At 32.8% G+C, this 16,233-nt stretch overlaps 1 protein-coding gene across 1 annotated transcript in view; it reads right to left on the bottom strand.

Annotated features, from left to right (window-relative positions):
* Positions 1 to 16,233, bottom strand: part of LOC134853207 (transient receptor potential cation channel subfamily M member 5-like) — a gene marked incomplete in the record, with an annotated part of 60,737 nt that overhangs the window by 5,244 nt on the left and 39,260 nt on the right.

Raw genomic sequence — 16,233 nt, 5'->3', positions numbered from 1 at the left:
GTTCGGATATTTCAACTTCGACCTCAACTAGTATCTAACATATCAGATGATCAGGGATCCAATGAATCGAAATTCTGGAGAGATACGCATATGAAGGAATACAGTGACTTATTTCCACGCATTGGCAGATCTAACAACCACAGAGTACATTCGGTTTTTAAGGACTCCCTTATCTCAAATCAAGAGAATGGTCGACTTTTGCCGATCCATATAAGCAGAAGGTGGATGATGAAATTACGAAACTGATGAAAGAAATTCATATCGTGAAACTCTGCAAATGAACGTGCGATCACTTTATAGCTCTAATGGCAATCACAGCCAGAAAAATAGCACTGTGAAATCAGCCAGAGATTCAAATGCCGATAAGCTCACAGAGTACCAAATGCTAAAGCTCTTAGAACAATTTGGTATAGCGGCCCAAATCAGCAATTCAGAAAAATCTGGCATGATGTGGTTCACGTCCTTAGATCTGAAATACGGTTTTAGCCAGCTCAAACTCAGTGACCTTGTCAGTAGCCATGCCAAAATTAACCCAGTTTGGGGTGAACCTATAAGAACTTAACGTTTCAAAACCGGATTTTACGGCCTTAATGATATGCCAAAGTAGCTTCAAAAGGCAAAGGACAACACAATTCAGAACCTTTGCGGTGGAAAATGTTGATTGTTTCAAAAGGCTCATTATCAGAGCACAATTCGACGTTCGGTTCTATCCTATTGAGCTTCGATAAAAAAAGTTTTAACTCTAAAATTGTCAAAATGTGAATTATCATGATTAGGTTTCATCATTGACGACGAAGGCATCAAAACAAAACTCTCTAAATTACCAGCAAATCTTAATTAAACAGCACTTATTACCCCAGAGATATGAAGACCTATTCCGACAAACTTCAAAGTATCAGAATAAACGAAAACTTATATGTGACCTTGGTCAACAATCAGCTCTTGAAGACCCGCTGAAGCTAAAATCCGGATTAATAAAATGTACCACTATGACCAAAAGAAGAAATTACGAGTCAAATGGGACACAAATAATGATGGTCTGGGTGCCGTTCTTGACCAGGAACTAAAAAGTTGATCCTGGAGTACTATACCGTTCTCCTCCAGCTTTATCAATTGACACGAACTCAAATATAGCACTAACCAGCTCGAAGTTATAGCAAAAGTGTGGTCATGCGAACATTTAGAAACTACTTGTTGGGAAATCAGTTTGTGGTATTAACCGACCATGAAGCCATCATATTGGCTTTTAAAACCAACCGTGGAAGTAAGATCTGTCACTCGAAGATCACAGGACGGGCCGCCAGACTCCTAGCATTTGGGTCGCTTTTAGCGTAAATCATATCGCTGGCACCATTTTTGCCATTGTGGGTTGCCTATCGAGAAATTTTTCTTCAGAAGCCCCCAAACATCTATTTACCACGTGTCGTTTATGGTTATGTCTATACAGAAATTCTTTGAAGCCTGCGATACGATAGACATAATAAATTCATCATCCAAATGACCTACCAATTTGAACAGAACAAACAGACCTAACAGTCAAGTAAACTTTACTCGTCCATCTTCGCATATAGTTTGGTTGACCCCACCTAAAGGTTCCTGTAAAATTATTTTACATTTTCATTTTGAGTTTTCTGGCGACATTTTATCTAAATTCCCTAATTCCCAATGTTCCAATTTTAACTATTCAGATTTGTCAAATTAGGGGACTATTATCCACAAGAGAGCTCAATATTCTCATCTTTTTGTCTTTACCAATCATATTCGAGTGTATTTTTGTTTAATTACATGTAATTGTGATGCTTTGAAATTCAATAACTTTTTTGTTACTAGGAAAAAAGAACTTAAGTCGTTATGATTAGAAGACACTGCCATCAGATGAATTCTTCTTTTTGCACAAAAAATTATCATTGAAATTTTTCAGTTATGTATGAGTTTTTTTATTAACTTAGAGCCAAACTTAATCTAAATTTTGATAGCAGCTACGTTTCTTTTTGATCTGTCGTTACTAGAAAGACTTATAAACAAAATTCTTCCAAATTTGTATTATTCTGAAGTCGCAAATTTTATTTTTGTATAGATCTTTTTTTAAGAGTTCGAAATAACACAATTAGTTCAATTTGCGCTTGCTGTGTTTACGTCTACCAAATAGTTCAAAATAGTTCAAAACACAAAGAACTCGGGCAGACACGCTTTCTCACCCAGGGGCAGATTTCAAGAGAGCTGGGCAGATCTTCAGTTTCACCCCCTTTGTAAAAAATCAAACTTTTTGGTTTATGGAGAAATGCTAGTCAAACAATTTCCATATATGAAAATTACTAATAATTTACCTTTGATGCATTTTCTGTACTTATGGAATTGCTTGAAAAAAAGATGATTAGCTTTTTTCCATATATGGAAATTGTATGATTAGCATTTTTGGTCAATCCGGGAAACCACTGGTAGGTCAGTTTACGGCGCCGTAAAAAATGTGCCAATGAGTCCGCAAAAGATGGAATCTGAAATTTTATGTTATTTTCTCATTGTCCAAGTTAAACTTGACAAAATGTTGCTCAAAAACTTTACTGAAAAAAAAACAAAATATTTCATTTTTACTGTCCGATTTGAAAAAACTATTAAAACAGCAGGCCTTGAAAATCTCTCAAATAGATGTCTTATAAAATCCCTTCACCAATCACCACATTTGGATGAAATTCTAAGAATTTCCATCACTATAGAAGATCTATCTCTCGTAGATCACTATATGGGCCGCCAGACTCCTACCATTTGGGTCGCTTGTAGTTCAAATTATATCGCTGGCACCATTTTCGCAGAATTCAAGGGGCAGATTTCAAGAGAGCTGGGCAGGTCTTCAGTTTAACCCCTTTTTGTAAAAAATCAATCTTTTTGGTTTATGGAGAAAAGCTAGTCAAACAATTTCTATACATGAAAATTACTAATCATAGACCTTTGATGCATTTTTCCGTACTTATTGAATTGCATGAAAAGTGTATGATTAGCTTTTTTCCATACATGTAAACTGTATGGTAAGCATTTTTGGTCAATCCGGGAAACCACTGGTAGGTCAGTTCACGCGCCGTAAATAATGAAACATTGAGTCCTCAAAAGATGCAATCTGAAAATTCAAGTTATTTTCTCATTGTCCCATTTAACTTTGACAAAATTTGGCTCAAAAACTTTATGAAAAAAAAACCAATATTTCATTTTTACTCTTGCGATTTGAAAAAATTATTAAAACAGCAGGCCTTGAAAATCTATCAAATAGATTTATTATGAAATCCCTTCACCAATCACCACATTTGGCTGACATTCTAAGACTGGCTGTAGCTTACAATTTTGGAGGGTCTTATGGCGGTCCTTCTTATGGCGGTGTGTGATTATTCTGAAAACTAAACCAATTTGATCAAAATTGATTTTGGTTTGAGCGCTTTTTCTGCAGTTTTTATGACAAAAAAGAGAAGCTCCCTTGAGAATTATTAAAACATATCATGATAAAGTTTTCTTTCAAAAAGTTTTTGGATTGTAACTCGCAAGTGAAAACCTGTGAAAGCAAAGATGTAATTCTCAAATCAAAGAAGATTTGTTCTTAAATTTGAATTGCTTGAAAAGTAGGAAATATCAGTTTTAAATATTCTGTATTAAAAACAAATCATAAATTAATTCACGAACCTCCGAAAATTGAGTCATTTACCTTTTTTACGGGAAAAACTGCACTAGGTCGAATTTTGCATATTTGATCATAATACAACCTACTTTCTTCATTGCAAAATAGTTTTTGGTACGCAATTTTAGTGTTATCGTGAGATCCGCCAGTACCTATAAAATCGTGAGATCCGCCTTAAATCCGCCAAAATCTAAAAAAAATATCAGATGTATATCTCAGATCTGAATCATCAAGTAAGGATTAAAATAACGCTTCCATACTTTAACAATGTGCTTTTCATATCTGAAATGCAGTTTCTCTCGAATGTTTCAGATTTTAAAAAAATCGTATCGAAACTTCAGATTTGGTTTTCGTTTTTGAATGTTTCGGATCAGGAAGTATCAATTTATGGACACAATAAGAAATGGATGATAGCAAAAAATTTACAGTCTCACATCGGTTAAACAAGAAAACTTCCGAATAAGCAATTTTGTACAGAAAGAAGACACAAATTGGAAACTTCTGAATAAGCAATTTTGTACAGAAAGAAGACACAAATTGGAAACTTCCGAATAAGCAATTTTGTACAGAAAGAAGACACAAATTGGAAACTTCTGAATAAGCAATTTTGTACAGAAAGAAGACACAAATTGGAAACTTCTGAATAAGCAATTTTGTACAGAAAGAAGACACAAATTGGAAACTTCTTAATAAGCAATTTTGTACAGAAAGAAGACACGAATTGGAAACTTCTGAATAAGCAATTTTGTACAGAAAGAAGACACAAATTGGAAACTTCTGAATAAGCAATTTTGTACAGAAAGAAGACACAAATTGGAAACTTCCGAATAAGCAATTTTGTACAGAAAGAAGACACAAATTGGAAACTTCTGAATAAGCAATTTTGTACAGAAAGAAGACACAAATTGGAAACTTCTGAATAAGCAATTTTGTACAGAAAGAAAACACAAATTGGAAACTTCTGAATAAGCAATTTTGTACAGAAAGAAGACACAAATTGGAAACTTCTGAATAAGCAATTTTGTACAGAAAGAAGACAAAAATTGGAAACTTCTGAATAAGCAATTTTGTACAGAAAGAAGACACAAATTGGAAACTTCTGAATAAGCAATTTTGTACAGAAAGAAGACACAAATTGGAAACTTCCGAATAAGCAATTTTGTACAGAAAGAAGACAAAAATTGGAAATTTCTGAATAGGCAATTTTGTACAGAAAGAAGACACAAATTGGAAACTTCCGAATAAGCAATTTTGTACAGAAATAAGACACAAATTGGAAACTTCTGAATAAGCAATTTTGTACAGAAAGAAGACACAAATTGGAAACTTCTGAATAAGCAATTTTGTACAGAAAGAAGACACAAATTGGAAACTTCTAAATAAGCCATTTTGTACAGAAAGAAGACACAAATTGGAAAGTTCCGAATAAGCAATTTTGTACAGAAAGAAGACACAAATTTTTAGAAGAAACTTTTTTCCTTTGTTACAGTTCCGAAAACTGCGTGGAGTTTTATAGAGGAAAATGATACTGAAAAGGTCAGAAAAAAACTTTCGTAAAGCTTACACTTTTTTAAAGCGAGAGCCAACATGTAAGCAAAAATTGACGGGTTGCTCTTGTAAACTTGGGAGTTGAGGTTGAAACTTCTTCTCAGGGGATTGTTGATTAATACAAATTTTTTCCAATTTAGATTTAGTTTCTTTAGTTCTTCTGTATTCTTGGAAACGTATTCACAAAGGTAAGAAGATTTAACCAGTGACGATCAAATTGTTTTTAAGCTGGTCGCTGTTTAAAGATTTTTCCAATAACGTCACAAAATGGAAGACTCGTTGAAAAAGGCATCAACAAGTATTTCAGCTTTTAATGAAATCAGTTAACCATCAAGTGTCAGACACAAATGAAACATGTTCACTCTACCGAAAAAGGTGAGTTAATAATTTTTCCGTACTTTTTCGTCTGAATAATTAGCAATTTGAATTTGAAGTAAAAATTTAATTTAAATTTTTCAGCAGATGCTTAGCGTCTGCTGAAACATAATCCAAATCAAAAGTAGTCGTAAATTAAAAGCAAACGAGCTAATTTGATCCAATGAGTTGTTTCTCGATGATAATGATAAAAGTCTGTACTTGGCTTGTCGTATGAGGGCATTTTGTAATTATGCACAGATGTTTTCCTGCTGAATTTTTACACAAAAACAAAATGTAATACCTCTAAGAGTAATCCGAATGTTTCAGGGTTGAGTAGCAGTCGTTTTCCAACAACGCGCAACCATGATAGTAATGAAAAGTTACTAACTTTTAGACAAAGTTTGTAAGTAAAAAGCTAACTTTGAGAGCTATTTTGAACAAATGACTTATTTTGAAATGTTTTTTTTTTGTGCTTTTTTTGAAATTCATGAAAACCGGAAATAATCACCCGGAAGTTTTCACACATCTCAAACATTCACACATTTCGCAAAGCATTTTTAAACGAGATCGGAACGGTGTCTGAATTTGCCAATAATTTTCTGCTTTCTACCTAGGCCGATTTTCTGCAGCCTGAAAGATCGTGTTATTCTTCCACTGAACCAGGGGTTGAGCGACGGCGGAGTTTACCATTTTACAAAAACAAATCACAGCTTTTTTTGTGTTTTTGGACGTTCTGAAAAATATCAACAAGAAATACAACCCAAACAACTAGTGAGCGGAAATTGGACCCCTACTTGAACATAAAAAGTGATCTTATTGAACTGCGATGAAAAGATACTGCCCAGTCATTCAAGAAACTTCAAATTGAAAACAAACGAACTAATTCATTTAGAGAAAGTTTGTAAAGAAGGAAAATGATCAGCTTCATAAAGTATTTTGTAATAATTTAAAAAAAAGTGTATGAAGAAAAAATACGGGTTGAACAAAATTAGAGAGTTGATGCAATCTCGAATAATGAAAAATATTGGTTGTTTCTAAATTCAACAGTTGCTCTTATTTCACTTAATTACGTCATTTGGATTTTTCTTAAGTAATTTTTTTCTCGCTGACTTTTATTTATTTACCAGCGTTATCGAAAAAGTTAACAGTTAACTGGTTTTTTTCATTGATTTATTTTTAGGAAAAACTTGTCGTCACAAATAAAATTTGTTGCATAGTTTGGCAATATTTTTTAAAATGACGTTGAACTACATTTTACGATGAACGATAGAAGTTGCTGCTCTCAGGAAACGATGAAATATTTTTAAAAATTTCATTAAAATTGAATATCGAGATCAGATATCGGCCTTTTTAGCAAATAAAAAATTTATCTGGGAAAAATTTTTCTATATCAATTTTATTTTTCTTAATCTCAAAAGCTTTCAAGTTTAGTTTGTGTAAATTGATCTAGATACACTATAAGTGAAATTTTTGGACACTTAGAAAGCATTAAGAAACATCTGAGCCGCATCTGGATCTTTTTTTTTGAGGTTTATTCGATTTTTGCGAGGAAGAAAACACATCCCAAGCCAGAATGTAACTACCAAAAACGATTTTATAAGCAATTTGCCATAACACATACTTTTTAAAATCTTTTTATCATAGAAATTTTGCTATAAAGGTTGCTTGTTCGGTTTCCGCCTTGTGTTAATTCTTCAAAGCAGCGGATATATGCTTCGAGCAAGTCGACTTTTGTTTGGACTTTTTCATCAAAGTTTGTTATGATTCGGCATTTTGTACAAAAATGGCTAGTTTTGATCCCCGTTGACTGATTTTGCTGTATGTGTTGAATCAAATGTTTCGGCTGAACGGTCGTTTGATGGCTAATTGTTCCGACTTTCGATACGAAAGTAACGGAATATTTGTGCTCGGGGTGAGTTTTTTTTCTTCAGACAAATTTCGACTTTTTAACTAGCCGTTTTTGACGGAATTTTTTTTTATCATTCGAAAGCTATTGTTGTCTTGAGCTTGAATTTGAAAAGATATTTCACCTGTGATCATTTTTCGTAAAGTTATGAGGGCTTAAAGATTGCCATTTTGGCCAATTTGGGACAATTAACGCTCGATATATTTCGCGCTATTAACGCGTAAGCGAGATTTAATCTGTCTTAGAAATTGTTCCAAATTGTTTCGAGGAAGCTTATTTGGCATAATTGATTTCAAACGATATCTATCCTTTTGTACATTATATGGCGTGTGGGGGATGTTTTTACATAAAATCTCAAATTTTTTCAAACAATTTTTTTATTTTTTTTTATTACGTTAAAAGTTTCAACTTATCAATGCTCCATAGACCTTGAAAGGCAGTCGGAACGTTCAGGGCTTTGCCCTGATACGAGCAGTCTTGTTTTATATTTGTCAAAGAGTTATCTGATTCGATTTTGTTTCCAAAAGGATTAAATTGTTGAAAACTTTCAATCGTTTTAAAAAAAAACATTAACTTGTGAATTTTGAGTTATACATTTAAGTTTCCCAGCAACCACTGTGCTTCCATTTTACGCATTTGCTCCAATTCCGTGGCATGAAGCGACCAGAGAGCTATGGAGTACAAAACCTCTCAGCGCTGCACAGTGGGATGAAAAACTCAATGATTCATACTTCGTTTATTTCTACTCCCAAAATTCAGGAGAACTCAAAGACACCGGCGATGCAAAACCAGAAGCATACATTTTCTGTGCGATGAAACTCGTCTGATATCACTTAAACGTTTTGATTTTTTTTTGTTTTTTTTTGTTTTCAGAAAGTACAAGAAATTTTATGCATGTGATGACTTTTTTAAATGAGCAGTTCCGATAGAACAAATCTTTTAAATTTCAGCCAGTGAGAAACATAAAATTGCTCAAAATGAAAAACAAAACTTGTGAAAATATAATAAAATTTTTCATTTAATCTAAGTTTGTTCACCAATATAAAAAATGAGTCAACTTGCGGATTCCATTACTATTTTCTGTCCTTGGGATTAAAAGGGAACCTAATTTAAATTAAAACTACCTAAATGAAAATTTAACTAATTGGGAGAACTAAACAAGCATAATTGTTCCGACTTTCGATACGAAAGTAACGGAATATTTGTGCTCGGGGTGGGTTTTTTTTCTTCAGACAAATTTCGACTTTTTAACTAGCCATTTTTGACGGAATTTTTTTTTTTATCATTCAAAAAGTATTGTTGTCCTGAGCTTAAATTTGAAAAGATATTTCACCTGTGATCAATTTTTGTAAAACTATGAGGGTTTAAAGATTGCCATTTTGACCAATTTGGGACAATTAACGCGCGATATAATTCGCGCTATTAACGCGTAAGCGGAGATTTAATCCGTCTTATAAATCGTTCCAAATGGGTTGAACGAAGCTTTTTTGCCATAATTGATTTGTTTCAAGGAACGAAATCTATCTTTTTATACTTTATATGGCGTGTGGGGTGATGATATTCATAAAAAATTTCGAATTAAAAAAAGAAAATTCATTTTATTTTATTTCATTTAATTTTTTTTTTTTTATACTGCTGCTCCATAAACCTTAAAAGGCAGTCGAAAAAATCAGGGCTTCGCCCTGATACGAGCAGACTTGTTTTATTGCAAATTTCTTACCCCCAAAACCCCCAAATTCATCAAACACATTCAAGATGTTTTGTTGATTTTTTAAATTTCCCTCAGTTAAAAGCAAATTAGTACACTCAAGTCATCCTAATGATTATGTTAAGTTTTTTGTTGGAGTTGCAGGCAAGCTGGAGTTTCGTTTGCCATAGACAGCAAATGTTTTTATACAAAATTCAACTAAGTCTCATCAAAGTGGCGAATACAGCTAGTTAATCAAATAAATCCAGGCCAAAAAATTAATAGAAAAATTGAACAAAAAATGGAATAAAATTGACAGCTAGTAAAACAAGCAGATAGACAAATTTTTACATTTTCCTAGATCGAGCGATGTTCAAAAAAAGTTAATAAATCATGATTTTTGATATTAAAAAAAAACGAAAAAAAAAAAACATTTTTCAGCTCTTGCAAAATTTTTTCAGCAAAGTTTGCTGCCTGCTATAACTCTTTTTCTACTATTTGCGACTTCTTTTTTCTGTGGAAAAAACAAATAGGAGCGTCTGGCAGTTCTAATTGGTTTAAAATCTTCCATTTTTTGGTCACTATATTAAAAAAATAACCTATGGGTTGCAAATTTGCCTCAATGTAACCAAACCCAGATTTTTGCTAATTGGGGTCATATTTCTCCCTAAACAATGTTTCAATTAATGACCCCTGAACCTGATTAAAATTGAAAAGCTTTTGACAAGAAGTATCATTAGAAAACGAGGCACTATTTATAACAAAGAAGCCAAACTTTTTATGATCTACTCGGTCAGACAAAACTTCAAAATTTTTCGTAATGTGTGATCAATTTTGTATTTTGCTTCTGTGCTGCTGCTTTGTGATAAATAAATCGAACAGGCCAACACCGTACTGTTTCAATTAGTCCAGACTTGTCTCTTTGTTAAAAGTTTTTTCAGAGTGTTTGAAAAAAAAAATTATTTCTTTTGTTGTGATTTTTTTCTCAGATGCTTTTTTTCATATAAGAACATCGAGACACGCGGCTTTAGATTGTCAATATCGACTTCTGAACCTGTTGTTTAATTTTCCAACCAATGAAATTATAAGTACTAATTCAACTTTTTTCTTAAACATTTTTTATTCGTTGTATTCAATTCATATTCAAAAAAGAAGAAAAGTTTAAGATAAATACAACGATATAGTCAATATCAAAATGTTTTTTTTTACGAACACTAGTCCTTTTGTTAAATCACTGATACCTAATAAATTCAAAAATTACAAGGCTTTGTTTTTGCTATAATTACATTTTAGAGTTTTCGATGCTTTACATGGTGATTGTCACTTTCTGACCCTGTTGTTGTCGTGTACAATTATGTTTTCCCCGTGAGTATTACGTTTCATAAAACGCTACATTTCACATTAAAATTTTTATCTTTTCTTGTCTCATCTCAGTTTACCCCTCCCCCTTTACTTTCACCCGTTGAGGAAGAGGTAAAAAAAACTTGAGGGGGACAAATTTCTACAAAAAAATGTATTTAGTTCTAAAAACAAAATGGACTACAATCGATTATATTAGATTCTAATTTCAAAAATAATCGATCATATCGGACTATCTTGGCAAAAATAATAGATTTCCTTGCCGAAAAAATGGATTACAATGGATCAATTTTTGTTCAAAAAATTAATCAATTTTAATGACAGTATATTCGATTTTGTGGTCGGAATTTTAAATTTTGATGGATTTTTTTGTCTCGGGAATCCATTATAATCGATTAGAATCCACGGTCCCTCGGTGTGGCTAATTAGGATCTATTCTGTATGCGCTGCCAAATAACAGTCTGATAAAATTGAAAACATGGCGCATCTTAAAGAATACTATCACTTCTCAGCGAGTAATTGCAATTTATTCCATTATTTTTTTTGGATCTTCTCCACACTAATTGAAGTCTAATGTTTGGCCAAATCTACCGTTCAAATAGTCGCAATTGTAAGATGGGCGTAAGTAAACACTGCCCGAAAAACTAACATTACGAGTCCAAACTGTGTATTTTGTGAATTTTAACCGGATTCCGTGGCAAGGACGCTCCCATTTTTCTTATTTTGTTCTTTCTTTCCCTTTGATCATTTCGACAAAATTCTACCATGTTTAAAGACTTGTCTCTGGAATCCAGGAACATACAGACACAAAATTGTTGGCCTATTCAGTGCACAGAATGTCTTCGTATTGAACAGCAATCGAAGCTTGAAAAGAAAAATCATGAATCACAAAGGAAACGATATCATTAAAGTCAAAAATCAATGGTTTGAATATGAATCGATACACTGTTGAAAACTGTATTCGTATTCAAACTTTTTTGATTGTCAGTATACATTTTCCTAGTATAAGAGTGATCTAAATTTTGATGTTATCCTTGTCTAGTTGGTTACAAAATTGTTTTCTCAAAACCTGAGATTTTATTACAAAACCGATTCCCTTCCTCTTCGAAATACCATTGTGTTTTATCAACAAACACCTATTTCCTGCAACTTTTATAAGAGTAAGCTGGCAAAATTTTGTTTCAAAGAAGGCCACCGAAGATCAATTCTAGCAGCAAAGGTTTTTTAGTGACAATCAGGGGCAGATCTAGGATTTTTTTGAGTATGGGGGACGGATTTTCCAAAAAAAAACTGAAACATTTTTGTCTATCTTTTATCATGTAAAAAGATCTGTTTTGGCAAAATTTTCTGCGCCGCAGGCAAAATTTTTTGTATTCGGCCAAAAAGGCACAAAATTGAGTTATTTCTTGCGAGCTCCCCACTCAAAATAAGCATATATTGACGCCAAAGGCGCCTTTAGAAAACTGCTAGTGTCCTTCAAAAATTAATATCTCAAAAATGTACAAAGGGAGACTCTTTGGGTCGTCAGGGGGTCGAATATTAGCTCATAGCCTCATTTTTCCTCATAGCCTACACAACATAAAACCTTTTTGATTCTGAAAGTAATCGAGGGCACTTGTAGCGTGTATTTGATAATATTGACACGGTTGAATTTGCATCTACTAGTTACAACATAGTCCTCAAAACTAGTTTATCCAAAATCCAACGTGTCACCCAAACTTGCTAAAGCAGCAGTAATCATTAAGCAATTCCAGAAGAAGCGTCGTTCATTTTAATGTTGTTGAATGTTACATTCCTCTTCAATGTTACATTCCTCTTCAAACGGCTTTGTAGAATGCTTATGACATTTGCGTGAAAAACACCGCAATGAATTTGGCTGGATCAGTAAAAATTTGAGACCAAGCTGTTGTGAAACAACTTTTCGCAGACTTTTAGTCCTTGTGTAAATATTCATTATAGAAAAGAACAGCAACCCTAAGCCCCATTATCGATAGTCGTTTTAAAGCATCTGACAAATTGTCAAAAACAATCAAAATAATTAACAAAATTTGTACATATAACTCGATATACATTTACACCTGTAATGGTATGAATTTGAGTCAATTACGTTGTACAAGATTCAAACAGTTTTTTTGCCAGCTTTTGAGAACTTTCTAAATAAAATTTCATCAAAAAGTTTTTTTCGTTTCCACCATTGTGGACCCTAATAGAGTCACGGCAAATTTAAAATTTATTGAAATATTTTGTTTCAGCATTTTTAAAGTCTTGATTCAAATAACATATTGAAAGTTTTATTTGAGCAACCAAATGTATCAAACCGCCATTCTGCAGTAATTATACAAATGCCTCAAGTCAAACTCGTATTCAGTCTATATAAACGTCACATTAAATCGATATCTGATTTCGAACGCAAACAAGACTGCTCGTATCAGGTCGAAGCCCTGAATTTTTCGACTGCTTTTTAAAGTCTATGAAGCAGTGATAACTAGAAAAAATTATATGTAAAAAAGTAAATTGAACTTCTTTTTAATTTGAGGTTTTTTTGTGAAAGTCATACCCCAAACATCGTATTAAGTACAAAGTCATAAGCTTCGGTAATGGTAACAAATCAATAATGGCAAATAAGTTTCTTTCAACCAATTGGGAGCGCTTTCTATGACTGGTTAAATCTCTGCTTACGCTTTAACAGCGCGAAATATATCATTCATTAATTGTCGCAAGTTGGCCAAAATGCCAATCCATAAACCCTCAAAACACTACGAAAAATGATCACAGGTAAACTAATAATCAAAGTCAAATTCAAGGCAAGAATAGTTTTCCGTCAAAATTGGCTAGTCATAAAGTCTATATTTGTCTGATGAAAAAACCAACCCCGCACACGTTATGCGCACAGTTTAGATAGAAAAAATCAAGAAAATGCGGCTATGTTCACCGAGCCTTAAAATAATCACAAAAAGAGATAATAGTAACTCAACAAGCGCTTTCTATGACTGGTTAAATCTCGAGCAGTCTTGTTTTATATTTGTCAAAGAGTTATCTGATTCGATTTTGTTTCCAAAAGGATTAAATTGTTGAAAACTTTCAATCGTTTTAAAAAAAACATTAACTTGTGAATTTTGAGTTATACATTTAAGTTTCCCAGCAACCACTGTGCTTCCATTTTACGCATTTGCTCCAATTCCGTGGCATGAAGCGACCAGAGAGCTATGGAGTACAAAACCTCTCAGCGCTGCACAGTGGGATGAAAAACTCAATGATTCATACTTCGTTTATTTCTACTCCCAAAATTCAGGAGAACTCAAAGACACCGGCGATGCAAAACCAGAAGCATACATTTTCTGTGCGATGAAACTCGTCTGATATCACTTAAACGTTTTGATTTTTTTTTGTTTTTTTTTTGTTTTCAGAAAGTACAAGAAATTTTATGCATGTGATGACTTTTTTAAATGAGCAGTTCCGATAGAACAAATCTTTTAAATTTCAGCCAGTGAGAAACATAAAATTGCTCAAAATGAAAAACAAAACTTGTGAAAATAGAATAAAATTTTTCATTTAATCTAAGTTTGTTCACCAATATAAAAAATGAGTCAACTTGCGGATTCCATTACTATTTTCTGTCCTTGGGATTAAAAGGGAACCTAATTTAAATTAAAACTACCTAAATGAAAATTTAACTAATTGGGAGAACTAAACAAGCATAATTGTTCCGACTTTCGATACGAAAGTAACGGAATATTTGTGCTCGGGGTGGGTTTTTTTTCTTCAGACAAATTTCGACTTTTTAACTAGCCATTTTTGACGGAATTTTTTTTATATCATTCAAAAAGTATTGTTGTCCTGAGCTTAAATTTGAAAAGATATTTCACCTGTGATCAATTTTTGTAAAACTATGGGGGTTTAAAGATTGCCATTTTGACCAATTTGGGACAATTAACGCGCGATATAATTCGCGCTATTAACGCGTAAGCGGAGATTTAATCCGTCTTATAAATCGTTCCAAATGGGTTGAACGAAGCTTTTTTGCCATAATTGATTTGTTATAAGGAACGAAATCTATCTTTTTATACTTTATATGGCGTGTGGGGTGATGATATTCATAAAAAATTTCGAATTAAAAAAAGAAAATTCATTTTATTTTATTTCATTTAATTTTTTTTTGTTTATACTGCTGCTCCATAAACCTTAAAAGGCAGTCGAAAAAATCAGGGCTTCGCCCTGATACGAGCAGACTTGTTTTATTGCAAATTTCTTACCCCCAAAACCCCCAAATTCATCAAACACATTCAAGATGTTTTGTTGATTTTTTAAATTTCCCTCAGTTAAAAGCAAATTAGTACACTCAAGTCATCCTAATGATTATGTTAAGTTTTTTGTTGGAGTTGCAGGCAAGCTGGAGTTTCGTTTGCCATAGACAGCAAATGTTTTTATACAAAATTCAACTAAGTCTCATCAAAGTGGCGAATACAGCTAGTTAATCAAATAAATCCAGGCCAAAAAATTAATAGAAAAATTGAACAAAAAATGGAATAAAATTGACAGCTAGTAAAACAAGCAGATAGACAAATTTTTACATTTTCCTAGATCGAACGATGTTCAAAAAAAGTTAATAAATCATGATTTTTGATATTAAAAAAAAACGAAAAAAAAAACATTTTTCAGCTCTTGCAAAATTTTTTCAGCAAAGTTTGCTGCCTGCTATAACTCTTTTTCTACTATTTGCGACTTCTTTTTTCTGTGGAAAAAACAAATAGGAGCGTCTGGCAGTTCTAATTGGTTTAAAATCTTCCATTTTTTGGTCACTATATTAAAAAAATAACCTATGGGTTGCAAATTTGCCTCAATGTAACCAAACCCAGATTTTTGCTAATTGGGGTCATATTTCTCCCTAAACAATGTTTCAATTAATGACCCCTGAACCTGATTAAAATTGAAAAGCTTTTGACAAGAAGTATCATTAGAAAACGAGGCACTATTTATAACAAAGAAGCCAAACTTTTTATGATCTACTCGGTCAGACAAAACTTCAAAATTTTTCGTAATGTGTGATCAATTTTGTATTTTGCTTCTGTGCTGCTGCTTTGTGATAAATAAATCGAACAGGCCAACACCGTACTGTTTCAATTAGTCCAGACTTGTCTCTTTGTTAAAAGTTTTTTCAGAGTGTTTGAAAAAAAAATTATTTCTTTTGTTGTGATTTTTTTCTCAGATGCTTTTTTTCATATAAGAACATCGAGACACGCGGCTTTAGATTGTCAATATCGACTTCTGAACCTGTTGTTTAGTTTTCCAACCAATGAAATTATAAGTACTAATTCAACTTTTTTCTTAAACATTTTTTATTCGTTGTATTCAATTCATATTCAAAAAAGAAGAAAAGTTTAAGATAAATACAACGATATAGTCAATACCAAAATGTTTTTTTTTACGAACACTAGTCCTTTTGTTAAATCACTGATACCTAATAAATTCAAAAATTACAAGGCTTTGTTTTTGCTATAATTACATTTTAGAGTTTTCGATGCTTTACATGGTGATTGTCACTTTCTGACCCTGTTGTTGTCGTGTACAATTATGTTTTCCCCGTGAGTATTACGTTTCATAAAACGCTACATTTCACATTAAAATTTTTATCTTTTCTTGTCTCATCTCAGTTTACCCCTCCCCCTTTACTTTCACCCGTTGAGGAAGAGGTAAAAAAAACTTGAGGGGGACAAA

This window comes from Symsagittifera roscoffensis, chromosome 8, assembly GCF_963678635.1.
Source record: "Symsagittifera roscoffensis chromosome 8, txSymRosc1.1, whole genome shotgun sequence".
Taxonomy (NCBI): Eukaryota; Metazoa; Xenacoelomorpha; order Acoela; family Convolutidae; genus Symsagittifera; species Symsagittifera roscoffensis.
This window is presented reverse-complemented; position numbering and strand designations above follow the sequence as displayed.